The sequence below is a fragment of the Sarcophilus harrisii genome, chromosome 2, assembly GCF_902635505.1.
Source record: "Sarcophilus harrisii chromosome 2, mSarHar1.11, whole genome shotgun sequence".
Taxonomy (NCBI): domain Eukaryota; kingdom Metazoa; phylum Chordata; class Mammalia; order Dasyuromorphia; family Dasyuridae; genus Sarcophilus; species Sarcophilus harrisii.
In genome coordinates, this window is record NC_045427.1 from 415,852,052 (window position 1) to 415,868,907 (window position 16,856).

The window sequence follows — 16,856 nt, forward strand, 5'->3', positions numbered from 1 at the left end:
AAATCATACCACCTTAGAAAAATTGAAAACTTTATAGATCCACAGAATTAGCTCTGAAGAGACCAGCACCAAAAATAATAATAATAATAATAAAATTTGAAGCTTGCCACGTGTCTCTTACATACTAGGAACAAAGCCCAATATTAACATCAAGTTAAAAATTAAGGAATAAGCTGGGACAACCATAACAAAAAAAGAATCCTATAGAAAGTTATTGTGGTGACAGAGAATATCAAAACACAAACTCACACAATTACATACATACACATTTGAAGCAGAGAGAGAAATATAGAATAAAGATGAAGATATATCATGCTTCAGCTGAAGTAAAAAAAAAAAACAGCAATCATAATCTCAGAAAAAGTAAAAGCAAATAAGATCTGATTAAAAGAGACAAGGAAACTATCTTGCTAAAAAGGTACTATAGACAAAAATAAAGTAATTACTAATCATATATGCGCTAAATGTCCAAATTTTAAATTGAGAAGTTAGATGAATTACAAGAGGAAAGACAGTAAAACTCTCCTAGTGTAGGACCTCAACCTTCTACTATTTGAACTAGATAAATTCAACCAAAAATAAGCCATTAAAGTAAATAGAATTTTAGAAAAGATAGTGAAAACTAAATAAATAAATCCTAAAGAATAAGAAGATCAAAGAACAATCATAAGAATAATTTCATTAAAGAGAAAAATATTCTTAAAAATAATAAATTTCATTAAAAATTCTTTAATAAATTTCATTTAAAAACAACATTGTGACAACATACCAAAATGTACCAGATGCAGCAATACAATAGTTAGGAGAAATTTTGGATCTCTAAATGTTTTTATCAATAAAATAGAGAAAGAACTATTAAATAAATCAATAAATTGGGCATGAAATTTAAAAAAAACTAGAAAAAGAACAAATTAAAACCTCCCAATTAAACACCAAATTAGAAATCCTGAAAATCAAAGGAGAGAATAAAATTGAAAGTAAGAAAACTATTGAATTAGGAAATAAAATTATGACTTGGTTTTATAGAGGGAGGGGAGAAAACAAAACAACAATAAAATGGTTAAGTCATTGGTTAAACTGATGTTTTGAAAAGGAAAAAAAAAGTTAACCAGTATTAAATATTTAAAGGGTGAATTCACAAAGATGAAATTAAGCAATTATTTGGATAGGTCAGGATGACTTCAAATACAGTGGGAGACCTTGGCTTTTTTAAGCTAAGTTCTTTCTCAGATCTCAGTTTGACTAAAACAATGTTCATTCACTGATTAAAGCTAGTTAAAAAATGAGCATATTTCATCCTGATTACATGCCAATAATCTGACAACCTAAGTAAAATGGTTAAATATTTACAAAAATACAAATTGTCCAGATTAACAGAAGAGGAAATCGAATACTTGAATAACCCCATTTAAAAAAAAGAAAAGAAAAGAAATTGACCAAGCCATCAATGAACTCCCTAAGAAAAAATCCCCAGGATCAAATGGATTCACAAGTGAATTCTACCAAAGATTTAAAGAACAACTAATTCCAATAGTATATGAATCATTTGGGAAAATAAATAAAATCCTAACAAATTCCTTTTACAACACAAATGGGATGCTGACATCTAAACCAGGAAGAGCCAAAACAGAAGAGGAAAACTATAGATCAATTCCCAATAGACAGATAAAGAGACAGAGAGAGGATCTATTTATACAAAAATTCTTTTTGTAGTGGTAAAGAATTGGAAATTGAGAGGATAGCCATCAATTGGAGAATGATTGAACCAGTAATAATACATAATTGTTATGAAATATTATTGTGTTATAAGAATTGATAAGCAGGAAGATTTTAGAAAAACTTGGAAAAACTTATATGAACTGATGCAAAGTGAAGTGAGCAGAACCAGAATATTGTATACAATAAGAGTAATTTGTACAATGATCAACTGTACATAATTTAACTATTCTCAGAAATACAATGATCCAAGACAATTCCAAAGGATATTATGAGTCCAAAATGAAAAATGTTAATTATTTCTAAAATGTCTAAACACAGATCAAAACATATTTTTTTCACTTTATTTTTATCATGGTTTTTGTCTGTTTTTTTTCACAACATGACTAACATGGAAATATGTTTTGTATAATGTCACATGTATAACATCAAATTATTTACCATCTTAGTGAGGGAAGGATAGAGAATATGAAATTCAAAATTTTAGAAAACAAATGGTAAAAATTGTTTTTACATGTAATTGGTGAAAATATTATCAGTATCAGTAAAAATGACTTTAAAAGGGAAAGCATTTTGGAAAGATGGCAGAGTAATTTTTAAAAATTCAGACTCTCCAAATTTCCTCCACAAAAAAAAAGGCAGAAGATCATGATCTCATAGTGAATATAGAGCTGCAGAAATAAATAAAACAGCTCAAAGCAGTTGTTCCTTACAAGACAACTTGAGAGGGCCTCAGCAAAGACTCTACTTCCAGGAGTAGAGGTTCCAGCATAGAAGTGCAAAAACCTCCAGGCAGACTCCATTGAATCAACAAACAAGAAGCCCCCTGGAGGGACAGAGGAAGACCCTTCCCTAACACAGGACACAGGATGTCAGGCCCAGCTGTATTGACCAGACAAGATCTTTTTTTTTTTTTCTGTTAATCATTTTTTTTTATTTTAATAGCCTTTTATTTACAGGTTATATGTATGGGTAACTTTACAGCATTAACAATTGCCAAACCTCTTGTTCCGATTTTTCACCTCTTACCCCCCACCCCCTCCCCCAGATGGCAGGATGACCAGTAGATGTTAAATATATTAAAATATAAATTAGATAAACCACAAGTATACGTGTCCAACCGTTATTTTGCTGTACAAAAAGAATCAGACTCTGACATATTGTACAATTAGCCTGTGAAGGAAATCAAAAATGCAGGTGGGCATAAATATAGGGATTGGGAATTCAATGTAATGGTTCTTAGTCATCTCCCAGAGTTCTTTCTCTGGGGGTAGCTGGTTCAGTTCATTACTGCTCCATTGGAAATGATTTGGTTGATCTCATTGCTGAGGATGGCCAGGTCCATGAGAATTGGTCATCATATAGTATTGTGATCAGACAAGATCTTAATAATAGCTGTGGGTGAGGAGCAAGAACATACTCAGTGAATGTGGTGGCAGAGGGACAGGGACCCTGATGGTTGTGGACACTTGCAATAAAGCTGAGTTCCTGGTCTCAGTTCTAGGGCAGAGGGAAATGCTGAACTTTGCAGCCTCCAGAGGGATGGCAGTGAAATAGAACATTTTCAACACAATATGGCTTGGGCTCTAACCTTGGCTTGGTGGTGGGAGGAGTGCTCAAGGTTGGTCCCCAAGACAGAGCTCAGAAAAAATAGTAGTAAAAAGGTTTTGAGACTTGGGACACTATTCTTCACACGCAGGAGTAGAGCCAATTATAATAATAACCTACTAAAAATAAAATAAAACAAAAATGAAAGTGAGAAAACAAAGGGGAAAGAACGTGATCATAGAAAACTATTGTGGGGATAGAGAATATCTGGGTTTATATTCACAGAGAGATAATGAAGTTAAAAATCTACTTTTAATCCAAGAAAACATAGCCAAATGGTCACAATGCCCCTAAAAAGTTCTTGGAAGAACTTTAAAGGGATTTCAAAAATCAAATAAGAGAGATTAAGGAAAAATTAGGGGAAAAAATAAGAACAAACCAAGAAAATCAAGAAAATTTTGAAAAAAATTCCAGACAACTGGAAAAAGAGATACAAAAACTTAAAGAAAAATAATTCCTTGAAAAGTAGAATTGGGCAAGGGGATGTTAATGATATCATAAGACACCAAGAAATAATTAAACAAAATCAAAAGAATGAAAAGATAGAAGAGAAAATGGAACCTCTTATTAAAAAAATAACTGATTGTAATGTTCGAGCTAGCTCTTTAGAGAGCCTCAGGATCGATCAAAGTCGTTGGTCTTTAGGAGAAGTGAAGGAGGCAGGCAAGCTGCCATGCGGTTCAGCGAAGATGAATCCTGGACTCTGGAGTCTGGAGCCTGAAGTCTTCCCTGCCGAATGTACTGCAGCCAGCCAGAGACTCTGACCCTCTCCCTCAGCCTTCCATCACATTCAGCAGGTGCCAATCATGAGGAGAGCCATCACATCATTCTATCTCTAAGTATCTGTTTATAGAACCATTATCTCATATTGAGTAGGTACTTAGCCTTAAGTGCTCTGCTGTCTTAGATTCAAGTACACCTTTTCAGAGTTCCATCCCTCTGCAACTGATCTAGAGAACAGACTCAGGAGAGATAATATAAGAATCTTTGAACTATCTGAGAGTTTCAATCAAGGAAACATAGTCTTGATATAATATTACAAGAAGTCACAGAAAATTGCTCTGAAATATTAGAATGAAAGGATAAAATAGAAATTTTTAAAAATCTACTGATCGCGACCTAAAAGATATTCTAGGATAAAAATATACAAAAAGATCTTAGCCAAGTTTTAAAGAGCCTGGGTTAAGGAGAAAATATGATAAGCAACCAGGGGAAAAAATGCAAATAACACAGAGCTATAATCAGTTTCTTCATTATAAGATCCTAAGTCTTGGAACATTATATTTCAAAGAGAAAAAGAATTAGGATTGCAACAAAAAAAAATAAGTTGAGTCTAATCCTGAACAAAAACAAACAAAAACAATGGTCATTCAATGAACTGAAAGACTCTTAGATATTTGTGGCAAAAAGATCACAACTCAATGGAAAATTCTACATATGAGAATCAGGAGAAACATAAGATAAATATTAAAGATTAATTATGAAATTTAGTAAGATCTAACTGTCCTAGCTGTGTGACTCTGGTAAAGTCACTTAACCCCAATTGCTTCAGCAAATAAATAAAAAAATAAAAGTTTTAAAAAATAAGATCTGTTTACTTCTTAATTGAAAATATCAGTACTCTTAAGACTGTCATTAAGACTGTCAATAAACTCACATAAATCATGAGCATTTTATATATCACTAGCAAAATCTTACAAGAGATAGCAAGAAATACTTCACTCAAAATAATTGTAGACAGTATCAAATACCTGAGTATACTTACCTAAACAGAGCCAGAATATACATGAACATAATTATAAAACACAAATAAAGTCAGATTTAAGTGATTGGAGAAACAGTAATGGGTAGATACAGGTAGGCAAACTCAATATAATAAAAATGACAATTTTACCTAACTAATCTATTCAATGCTATCCTAATTGAGTTACTAAAAATAATTTTACTAAGTTAGGAAAAAAAATAATTCATTTGGAAAAACAAAAGGTCAAGAATCTTGAAGAAACTAATGGGGATAAAAATGTAAAGGAAAGAGATTCAGTAGTATCAGATCTTAGACTATATTATAAAGCAGTAAATGTGAAAAATATCTATTACTGGCTAATATCTATTACTGGCTAAATATCTATTACTGGCTATTACTGGCTACTGGTAAAGCAGTAACTGGCTAAGAAATTGAAAGGTAGATCAGTGGAAAAGAATAGACATAATACACTGTGGATTATAGTAACTTTATTTGATAAATGAAAAAGATTTAAATTTTGGAGAAAAGAATTCATTATTTCATTTAAAAAATTGTGGAAAAAACTGGAAAGCAGTCTGACAAAAACTAGGCACAGACAATTGTCATAAACTATATATCAAGATAAAGTCAAAATGAATATATGACTATATATAAAAGGAAATATCACAAAAAAAATTAAAAGAACATGGAACATATTACCTATCAGACTCATGGATATGAGAAGCATTTATGTATAAACCAGACATAGAAGGAATAATGTCAGTTGTACTAAATTAAAAAGTTGTAATATATATATATATAATATATATGTGTTTCACATATATATTATATATGTATATATGTATATATATAATAAACATAGTCAAAATTAAAAAGAAAACAAATTTTGGAGAAGTCTTTCAGTTTCCCAGATAAATATTTCTCGAATATATAAAAAAACTTTGTCAAATTTATAAGAATACAATTCATTCCTAATTTATGAATAGTCAAAGAGTATGAAGAAATCAAAATTATATTCATTCATGTGGGAAAAATGCTCTAAATCATTATTGATGAGAGAAATGCAAACTAAAACAACTTTGATCTTAAACCTATCATATTAGTTAAAATTATAGATGTGCTTCAATTGGGGAATAGCTAAACAGATTTTGATATAGGATTGTGATATGCAATACTACTTCACTAAAAGAAATAATAAGCTGGTTGATTTTAGAAAAATAATGAAAAACTTGGATCCATGAAAGAAAATGTAATCCACCTCCAACGAAAGAACTCATAAATAGAAATATGCATCGTATGGTTATACATATATGTATATGTGTTCATATATGTATGTGTGTGTATATTATATACATATTTGTGTTTAATTGTAGCCTCCTCTAGGGTGGGGTGGCCCAGTGAAAGACCAAAAAAGTACACAGCAGAGAAACTTAGAAAGACGCACAGAAAAACTGGGTAGCTTTGAAAACAAGTATAAGTTTTGTTTTTGTTTTTTTTAAAGTATGCACTCTGAAATGGAAATTCATGATTTTATCGTGAATCCTCCATGTTCTGCTGTGTACACAGAAATGTTCTCTTCTTTTCTTGTTTTTTATTGAAGTTTAAAATGAATTTCTAAAAAAAAATTTAATTAAAAAAATAATTTTAAAAGAAAAGTACTTTTTAAAAGAGGCATTATTTTACTGTTACCCCTTAAGGATCATGAGACATTTCCATTTGCCTTATAGCTAAAATATTCTAAAAGTATTATCTCTCCTATTAGAATTCAAGTTCCTTAAAACTAGAGACTATGTTATTTTTCTACTTATATCCCCAGTGTTTAATTCAGTTCATTTATTCATTCAATAAATTTTTGTGGCTGGACATGTCAAAACCATAAAATCTGTGCTGGTTCATAGTGCTGGTATCTATGTTATCTTCAGAAGTCAATAAAGCATTTACTTATGCCTGTGCTGCTGGAAAACAAGCTTCCAGGAAATAAAAATTCATAATATAACAATTCTGAATCAGTGAGAGTTTCAAGAGACCAAGTCACAAAACTGAAAATGAGTCAGTCGCTTAGCATTTAAGATCCTCTCCAACCTGGCACCACCCTACCTTTGCTATCTCTTAATATTCCCCTTCCATGTAATAACAATAATAATGGTTAACATTCATATAATGCTCATCATGTGATAGGCTCTGGGCTAACTATTTTGAAAATATCTTTTCATTTGATCCTCACAACAATCAGGAGAGGTAAGTTCAATGATCATCCCCATTTTACGGATAAGGAAACTGAACCAAGAAGTGATTTGTCCAGAATCACACAGCTAAGCAATTGTCTGAAACCATATTTGAACTCCGGTCTTCTAACTTCAGGTCCAGCACTTTATCCACTTTACATAATATAGTTTATTTGTGCTTGTATCTTGTATTACCAATCTGTAAGCCCCAAGGGGGAAGGGAACTCACCTCTATATACCTTCAAATCTACCACAGTACTCAATTGGGCCATCTAGCTGCTCAGATAAATGTTCTTTCTAAGTATAAGACTCCCACACCTTTGAACACACCTTTCAAACCTCCCACCTCTGTGTCTTTTTTGACACAATTCTCTATCCCTAGAATTTCCCTTCCTCTTCTTCAGTGATTACAAATTTTTTTTCCTTTTAAAATTTTTTTAATTTAATATTTTATTTTTCCTCAGTTACATGTAAAAATAATTTTTACATTCATTTTTAAAACCTTGAGTTCCAAATTCTTTCCTTTCCTTCCTCCCCATCATTGAAAATGTAAGTAATTCAATATATATTATACATGTTATGCAAAACATTTCCATAATAATAATGTTGCAAAAGAAAACATAGGCCAAAAAAACAAAACAAAACAAAACAAAAAAGCCTCAAACCCTAAAGAAAAATAAAGTTAGAAAAACCCCCTATGCTTCAATTTGCAGTCAACCACCTTCAGTTCTTTCTCTGAATACAGATGGCATTTTTCATCATAACTCCTTTAGAGTTGTCTTAGAGTATTGTATTACTAAGAATAACTTTGTCATTCACAGCTGATCATCATTTCCAAGGGTTTTTTTACCTGGGGACCATGAACTTGTTTGTTTGGGTTTTTTTTAAACATGTGGTGATAACTATTTCAATATAATTGTTTCCTCTGTATCTTATGCATTTGATTTCATGCATATAAAATGATATTCTGAAAGGGGGATCCATAGGCTTCACATGATACACAATGATGCATATGATACACTGCTCACTTTCTGAAATTCTACACATCTTTTGAAGATTAACTCAAATACTACCTCCTCTATGACACCTTTCTTCCTCTCCCAAAACAAGAGTTCTCCTAGGAATTCAGATGAGATTTTGTTTTCACTTTGAATATTCTTATTATAATTATTATATATAAATATACATAAATTACATACAATACATATTATTTATTATTATTATTATAAGTATTATCCCAACAATTTTTGTGTAGTTTTAAACTCTTATAGAGCTTTGTAGCTATTATTAGCAACTACATTGTGCTATATTACCCAAAGGACTTTGCCTTATTTCAACTTGTTCATGAAATTGTTCTCATCAGCCTATTCTGTTGGTGGAAGTCTTCACATGTTTAGGGTAAAAATATCCACCCATTCATTGATAGGTTTGAGGCCTTTGGTTACCCTAAACCTGATTTAGATGAGATGATTCTATGCTGCTACAGCTTCTGCCACGAATAAGAGGAGTAAAAGGTGGACACCGAAAGTGAAGGAAAAGGCCTGAAAAAGGGCTTGGCAAGCTTTCACATCACAGCCCACAGAATGGGAGGAAGGGGGAACAGGCCAAAATAATGAGCTCAATTTGGGACATGTTGAGTTTCAAGATATTTATGGGGTGTTCATTTCAAGATAATAGTCCACCTTTGAAATATCCTTTGAATCCATCTTTTTCCATTTATTCATTCATCATTGTAATCATCATCTCAGAATTTACTTAGAACTTTAAAATGTGTTTATTTTAGCTTAACAATAATCTATGAGGTGGATACTACTAGGAGCATCCCCTTTTTATAGAAGTTAAGAGAAATTACTTGAAGCTAAGAACTATCAAAGAAGGAATTGAAACCCTAGATATTCATTTTATCTTTCTTGCCATGTGACTTTTTCAGGCATATTATTAATCTTCCTCCCTTAAATTCCTGGGGAATGTAATGTTTTAATCATTTCATCTTTTACCACCCTTTGCTTTCATGTGTTAAAAGTCTATTCTTTTTTAATAAATTGCAGTAAACTCCCTAAGACCAGGAACCTTGTCTTATAATTATGCAATATTTTGGGGGACCCAACACAGTACTCTGGCCATAACAAGGCACTTAATAAATATCTGCTGCCTGAATGAAAGAATTTTCTCTAATGGCCATGAAGGCGACTGAAGGCGGCACTATAGAGCACTTAGAGCTTGGTCAGACATCAAAGATGGCAAGGTCAACTATTGCATCCCAGGCCATAGCCTTTCCTTTTATCTTGCCCTTGGATTTTGATGACTCCAGAAGAGAAAGCAAGGCTGACAACTTTGTACGACTCTGCCTTACTTAACTAATTCATGAGCAAGTTAAGATATCGTCCCATGATATCACTGGCCCTCTTCAAAAATGAAGGATCAACAACATTCCTCAAAAATCCATTACAATGCTTAATACACAATTGACATTTAGTAAATGTTGGTTAGATGAAGGAATGAATGAATAAATGAATAGGTCTTAGTCCTGGCTTTGACTCCACTTTGTGACCTAGGCCTGGTCACTTCCCTGTGCCAGAGTTTCCTCATGAGTAAAATGGGCATAATAATCTACCTTCCTGGATTGTTGTGAGAAAAAGCACTGTGGAAACCTTGAAGCACTATGAAAATGGGAGTTATTAATTTCATTCTTCTCATTTGTTAGTAGTAAGGGGAGGGTGGACTGGCCAATGAAGGATCAATTCTGGGAATGTGTTCATTTGGTCACCCCATTTCAGAAAGTTCCTAATAATGTGGAAAGAAGAAGCCTGCAATCAAAGCTTAAGCAGCATTTTATAAATTCTTGACTTGAACTTGTGCACAAATTAATTTTCTTTGAGGTTTTTCTTGAACATATTTTGGAGCCATTTTCTTCTTTAATCTGTGTTTTGTCATTCTCTTGAATCTGGACTGGGCTTATCACCATAATAGATCTTTAAGGTTTTGTTTTTTTGTTTTTTTTTAAAGAATTCTTCCAGCCTTACATTCTAAATTTGGACTTTCTACTAGGGCAAGGCCCTGTGTCCTAGATCTCTTGGGTCCTATTAATGTTTTGTTTTTGGAATGCTATATTCCTTAGGGATCTTAGAGGCACACAAACTGGACATTTGAAAGTTTTCAGTGTGATAAAAGCTCCTGGATCCAGGGAAATATCTGATTGCTGCCACCTATCCTAAGGTTTACAAGTTCCTGAACCAGGTATGAGTCTGAGTAATTAGGTCTGTTCATGGTTGGAGCTGCAATAGACTGCTGCTGGATCTTATCATTGTCAGTTATTTGGAAGGCTCACTGGGTTCAGAGCAACAGAATTACAGACTCCCCCTTGTCCTGAGCTCCCTGCCTTAGTTATTCCAAAGAAGATTTCACACTAGCTGGAAAATAAATATGAGACCTTGTGCCACTCTTGGGGTCAGAGTCACACAGCTACTGCTCATTTTTGTTCTTGTTACTTGCCCAGGATGAAGTTTTCAGTTCACGATCACTTTGTCATAGGTTGCCCTCCAACTTTGATTGATTTTACAAATTTCATAAATTAAATAAAAACACTAGATGAAGGAGTAAAAAAGAAATGAGAACTATAGAAGAAAGACTTGGAAAGAGAACTAACAGCTTAGAAGAAGAGATACAGGCTACAGGAAGTTAACAAAAAATAATAAAACAAAATCAAAAGATTGAAAAGAAACAATTGATCAGAAAATAATTTAAGAAGATATCATTTAAAAATCACTGGACTGGCTGAAAATTATGATCATAAAAACCTAGCCTGAAGTCACAAAAGAAAACTTCCAAGATTGATAAGAACCAGAGGGGAAAGTAAAAATAGACAAAATCTACCTGTCACCTCCTCAAAGAAACCCCAAAAGGAAATCTGTTGGGAATATTATAACCAAAATCCAAAACTTTAAAGGAAAAAATCCTGGAAGAATCAGGGGGGAAGGAGAAGAAATGCATTAATCCATAAGGAGCTATAGCTCCTGTGTCGGGATCACAAAAAATTTAGCAGCTACTACCATGAAGAGCAAAGAGCTAGGAATATGATATTCCAGAAGGCAAAAATCTAGGCTTACAAATAAGAATAACATCCATCAAAACTAGATATAATTTCAAAAAGAGTCCGGAGTGGGAATAATAGACTTTTAATCAAAAAGAGGACTTCCAAGTATTCCTGATGAAAAGACTAAAACTAAATTTAAAACTTTTAAACATAAGCACAAGTCAAATGAAACATAAAAAGGCAAATATAAGTTAAAAATCACAAGGAATTAAGCAAGGACAAAATATTTACATTTGAATTAAGAGATTATACAAAAAAATTTTAGAACCCTAAATCATCAGGGCTCATAGACATCAAATAAGAGTGCCTGGAAGTTTTTTTTTTGGTAATGTTTCAATGATCTCAAAAGAAAAGAAAGGGAAAAGGAAAGGACTACATTAGGAGAAAAAGCCATGGAAGAGGGAAATTATATCATCAGTAAATGCAAGTAGAAGACAAGGATAAAAATATAAGGGGAAATTTACAACACTTGAATTATCTCACCTGGAGTAATCAAAAGAAGATTGGGTACAGAAATAAATCTCCCTCAATAAGGAAACAAGAGGGGGAAAAAGAGATGGAAGAGAGGAGACTAAACAGCCAAGTGAAAGTAAAGAGATGAGAGATTAGTCCTAAGCAAAACAAACTCTACAGAGAGTGGATCAAGAAAGCAATTTAAAAGGAAGGAAAAAGCTTTGGGAGAAGGTAAGAAAAGGACAGTGTAACTGGTGCAGAATGTGGAACAGGGCACAGGGATGGTATGTAAGAGCTCTCGAGAGCAGGCGAGTGCTCTGTGGAGGTAGGGCTAGCCCTAAGAGGCGGCACTCGCCACTGCCAAGTGCCCCCCTCCTTCTTTAGTGCTCAGGAAGCTTTTGCACACCTCTCTCCTTCTCCATGGACCAATCCTTGGATGGCCCAACCGCTCTGGCTCCTAGAGGGAGGTCCTGTCCAGAGATCCTCTAATCTGGAGAGACTGTGCTAAAAATAAACTCCCCAACCTCACATCTACTTCCTGGTCAATCTGTCTCTGTGGGATCCAGGTTGTAGCCCAAAGGCAGGTGAGCTGGCCACCGACAGGTGGGCATATAGATCAAGCTGTGAGCCGGGATAGGACAGAAAAACAGAAGCAGATGGCATTGGAGCTGAGCATACTCTTTTCTCTCCTCCCTTTTTTTCTTTATAAAGAAGGGAAAGGGGGAAAAAAGGATACTACCATTCTCCCAGTCATCCAGAATCACAATATAGATGTCATCCTTGTTTATCTCCCATATACAATCTGTTTCCAACTCTTGTCCATTTTACCTTCACCACACATCTCCTCTGACCACCAATCTAGTGCAGGACCTCATTACCTGAATAATTGAATAATTACCTGAATTGCCTGAATAATGGCAATACCCTTTTGTTTGGTCTCCCTAACTCAAGTCTCTCCCCACTCCAGTTCATTCTTCCATTTAGCTATCAAAATGATCTTCTAAACTGCAGACCTGACCATTTCTCCCGCCCTTTTCAGTAAACTCCAGCGATTCCCTGTCACCTCCAGGATCAAATATAAAGTCTTGTTTGGCATTCAAAACCCTTCACAAGCTGACCTTCCTATCTTTCCAGTCTTGTCCTCCTTACATCCTCTTTGCTCCACATACTCTGTGATCTAGCGCTGGTCTCCTTGCTGTTCTTTGCATAAGACACTCCATTTCCCTATGCATTTTCACTAGATTTCACTTCTAGCATTCCTGCATTTCTTCAAGTCCTTCTAAAATCCCATCTCCTACAAAATTTATTTCCCAGTTCCCCTTAATGCTAGTGCCTTCTGTTGATCATCTCCAATTTAACATGTTTAAACACATCGTGTTTTGTACATGGTTGTTTGCGTATTATCTGCCCCATTAAATTGTTAACTTGGGAGCAAAGTGTCTTTTTTATTATTATTATAGCTTTTTATTTACAAAACATATGCTTGGATAATTTTTCAACATGGCCACTTGCTCCAAATTTTCCCCTCCTTCCTCCTACCCTCTCCCCTAGATAGCAAGTAGTCCAATACATGTTAAAATATATATTAAATCCAACATATGTATACATATCCATACAGTTATCTTGCTGCACAAGAAAAGTTGGATCCAGAAAAAGAAAAAAAGCTGAGAAGGAAAACAAAAATGCAAGCAAACAACAATAGAAAGAGTCAAAATGCTATGTTGTGGTCCACACGGTCCTCTCTCTGGGTGTAAATGATTCTCTTCATTGCGAACAATTGGAACTGGTTTGAACCATTTCATTGTTGAAGAACCACGTCTGTCAGAATTGATCTTCATATAGTCTTGTTGTTGCTGTGTATAATGATCTCCTGGTCCTGCTCATTTCATTTAGCATCGGTTCATGTAAGTCTCTCCAGGCCTTTCTGAAATTATCCTGCTGGTCATTTCTTACAGAACAGTAATATTTCATAACATTCATACAGCATAATTTATTCAGCCATTCCCCAATTGATGGACATCCATTCAGTTTCCAGTTTCTAGCCACTACAAAGAGGGCTGCCACAAACATTCGTGCACATACAGGTCCCTTTCCCTTCTTTATAATCTCTTTGGGATATAATCCCAGTAGTAACACTGCCGGATCAAAGGGTATGCACAGTTTGATAACTTTTTGAGCCTAGTTCCAAACTACTCTCCACAATGGTTGGATTCGTTCACAACTCCACCAACAATGCATCAATGTCCCAGTTTTCCCGCATCCCCTCCAACAATCATCATTATTTTTTCCTGTCATCTTAGACAATCTGACAGGTGTGTAGTGGTATCTCAGAATTGTCTTAATTTGCATTTCTCTGATCAATAGTGATGTGGAACACCTTTTCATATGACTAGAAATAGTTTCAATTTCTTCATCTGAACATTGTCTGTTCATTTCCTTTGATCATTTATCAGTTGGAGAATGGCTTGATTTCTAATAAATTTGAGTCAATTTTCTATATATGTTGGAAATGAAGCCTTTCTCAGACCCTTTGAATATAAAAGTGTTTTCCCAGTTTATTGCTTTCCTTCTAATCTTGTCTGCATTAATTTTGTTTGTACAAAAACCTTTTAACTTAATATAATCAAAATTATTTTGTGATCAGTAATGATCTCTAGTTCTTCTTGGTCACAATTCCTTCCTATGTTCTTCTATCTATCCTATGTTCTTCCTATGTTCTATCTTAAACTATCCTATGTCCTTCTAATTTGTTTATAACATCATTCTTTATGTCTAGATTATGAACCCATTTTGACCTTATCTTGGTATACAGTGTTAAGTGTAGGTCACAGTTTCTACCTAGTTTCTACCATACTAGCGTCCAGTTTTCCCAGCAGTTTTTGTTAAACAGTGAATTCTTATTCCAAAAGCTGGGGTCTTTGGGTTTGTCAAATACTAGATTATTAAAGTTATTGACTATTTTGTCCTTTGAACCTAACCTATTCCACTGATCAACTAGTCTATTTCTTAGACAGTACCAAATGGTTTTGATGACTGCGGCTTTATAATATAGTTTTAGAACAGACCACCTTCATTTGATTTTTTTTTTCATTAGTTCCCTTGAAATTCTTGACCTTTTGTTCTTCCAGATGAATTTTGTTATTTTTTTCTAGGTCAGTAAAATAATTTCTTGGGAGTTTGGTATAGAACTAAATAAGTAGGCTAGTTTAGATAGTACTGTCATCTTTATTGTATTCACTCGACCTATCCAAGAGCACTTGATATTTTTCCAATTGTTTAGATCTCACTTTATTTGTGTGGAAAGTGTTTTGTAGTTTGAGCAAAGTGTCTTTTGCATTTCTTTATATATCTTCAGCACTTATAGTACCTAGCACATGGTGTTTTAAAAATGCTTATTGACTAACCATTTTAATTATACATCCCAAAGACACATTTCCAGGCATGATACAATATTCATCAATCTATTGAGTGGATATCCATGTCCCATTTTTCTGCCTTCCTCCACAAAAACCCTATACATACATACATAAGAGGAAGAAGAAAGCCTAATCTACTATAGGAACACTAGATGGCAGTACCAACAAGTTGATATTGGATATAATCAAATGTTATGGTCAAAAATTATTCATTTCAATACATGCTAGAATACCTAATAATTTAGGAATTTCTGAAGATGTGTTAGTTTATGTTAATAACTAGATGTATTAATATATTTTGGTGAAGATATGAATCGTTTTAGAAATCATGGAAAATAATGTACAAACATGCTCCAAAAGTTATTAAATGGTACATACTTTTTCACCCAGTAATAGCTCTACTGGGCCTACTTACCTCCAAAAATACCCAAAAAGGGGAACCTATATGTACATATTTATCAAAGCTCTTTTTATATTGGCAAAGAATTAGAAATTGAGAAGGGACCTATCAACTAAGGAATGGTTGAGCAAATGATGGTATATTTAATATAATGGAATATTAATTGTGCTACAAGAAATGTTGGAGACAGTTTAAGAGAAAATTGGGAATATTTATGTAAACAGATTTAAAATAAAATGAGCAGACCAGGAGAACTATTTATACTATAACAACATTACAAAAATGAACAATTTTGAAAAACTTAAGAACTCTGAATAACATAATGATCTATTATGATCCCAAAGGACCATGCTACCTACCTCCTGATAGAGATGATGAACCAAAACCACAGCATAATACATATTTTTGGACATAAACAATACAGGATTTTTTTGTTTGTTTGTTGGACTATGTTTATTGGGCTTTTTCTTTTTTTTTTTTTTTCTTTTTTTCCCTTCTGTAGGGAGGGAGATAGGAAGAAGAAAACTAAATGCCCAGTAACTGAAAGCAAAAGTAATTTTTAAAAAATTCCAAACAAAGGACTTTTTAAAGAAATCATAACTCAAACTTTTGTAGAAATACATTCTCTAAGAAATATTTTTTAAAATACCTTTTTATTTACAAGTTATATGTATGGGTAATTTTACAGCATTGACAGTTGCCAAATTTTTTGTCCCAATTTTTCCCCTCCTTCCCCCCTACCCTCTCCCCTAGATGGCAGGATAACCAGGAGATGTTAAATATATTAAAGTATAAATTAGATACATAATAAGTATACATGACCAAACCATTATTCTGCTGTACAAAAAGAATCAGACTCTGAAATACTGTACAATTAGCCTGTGAAGGAAATCAAAAATGCAGGCAGGCAAAAATATAAGGATTGGGAATTCAATGAAATGGTTCTTAATTATCTCCCAGAGTTCTTTCACTGGGCGTAGCTGGTTCAGTTCATTACTGCTCCGTTGGAACTGATTTGGTTCATCTCATTCCTGAGGATGGCCTGGTCCATCAGAACTGGTCATCATATAGTATTGCTGCTGAAGTATATAATGATCTCCTGGTCCTGCTCATTTCACTCAGCATCAGTTCGTGTAAGTCTCTCCAGGTCTCTCTGAAATCCTCCTGCTGGTCATTTCTTACAGAACAATAATATTCCATA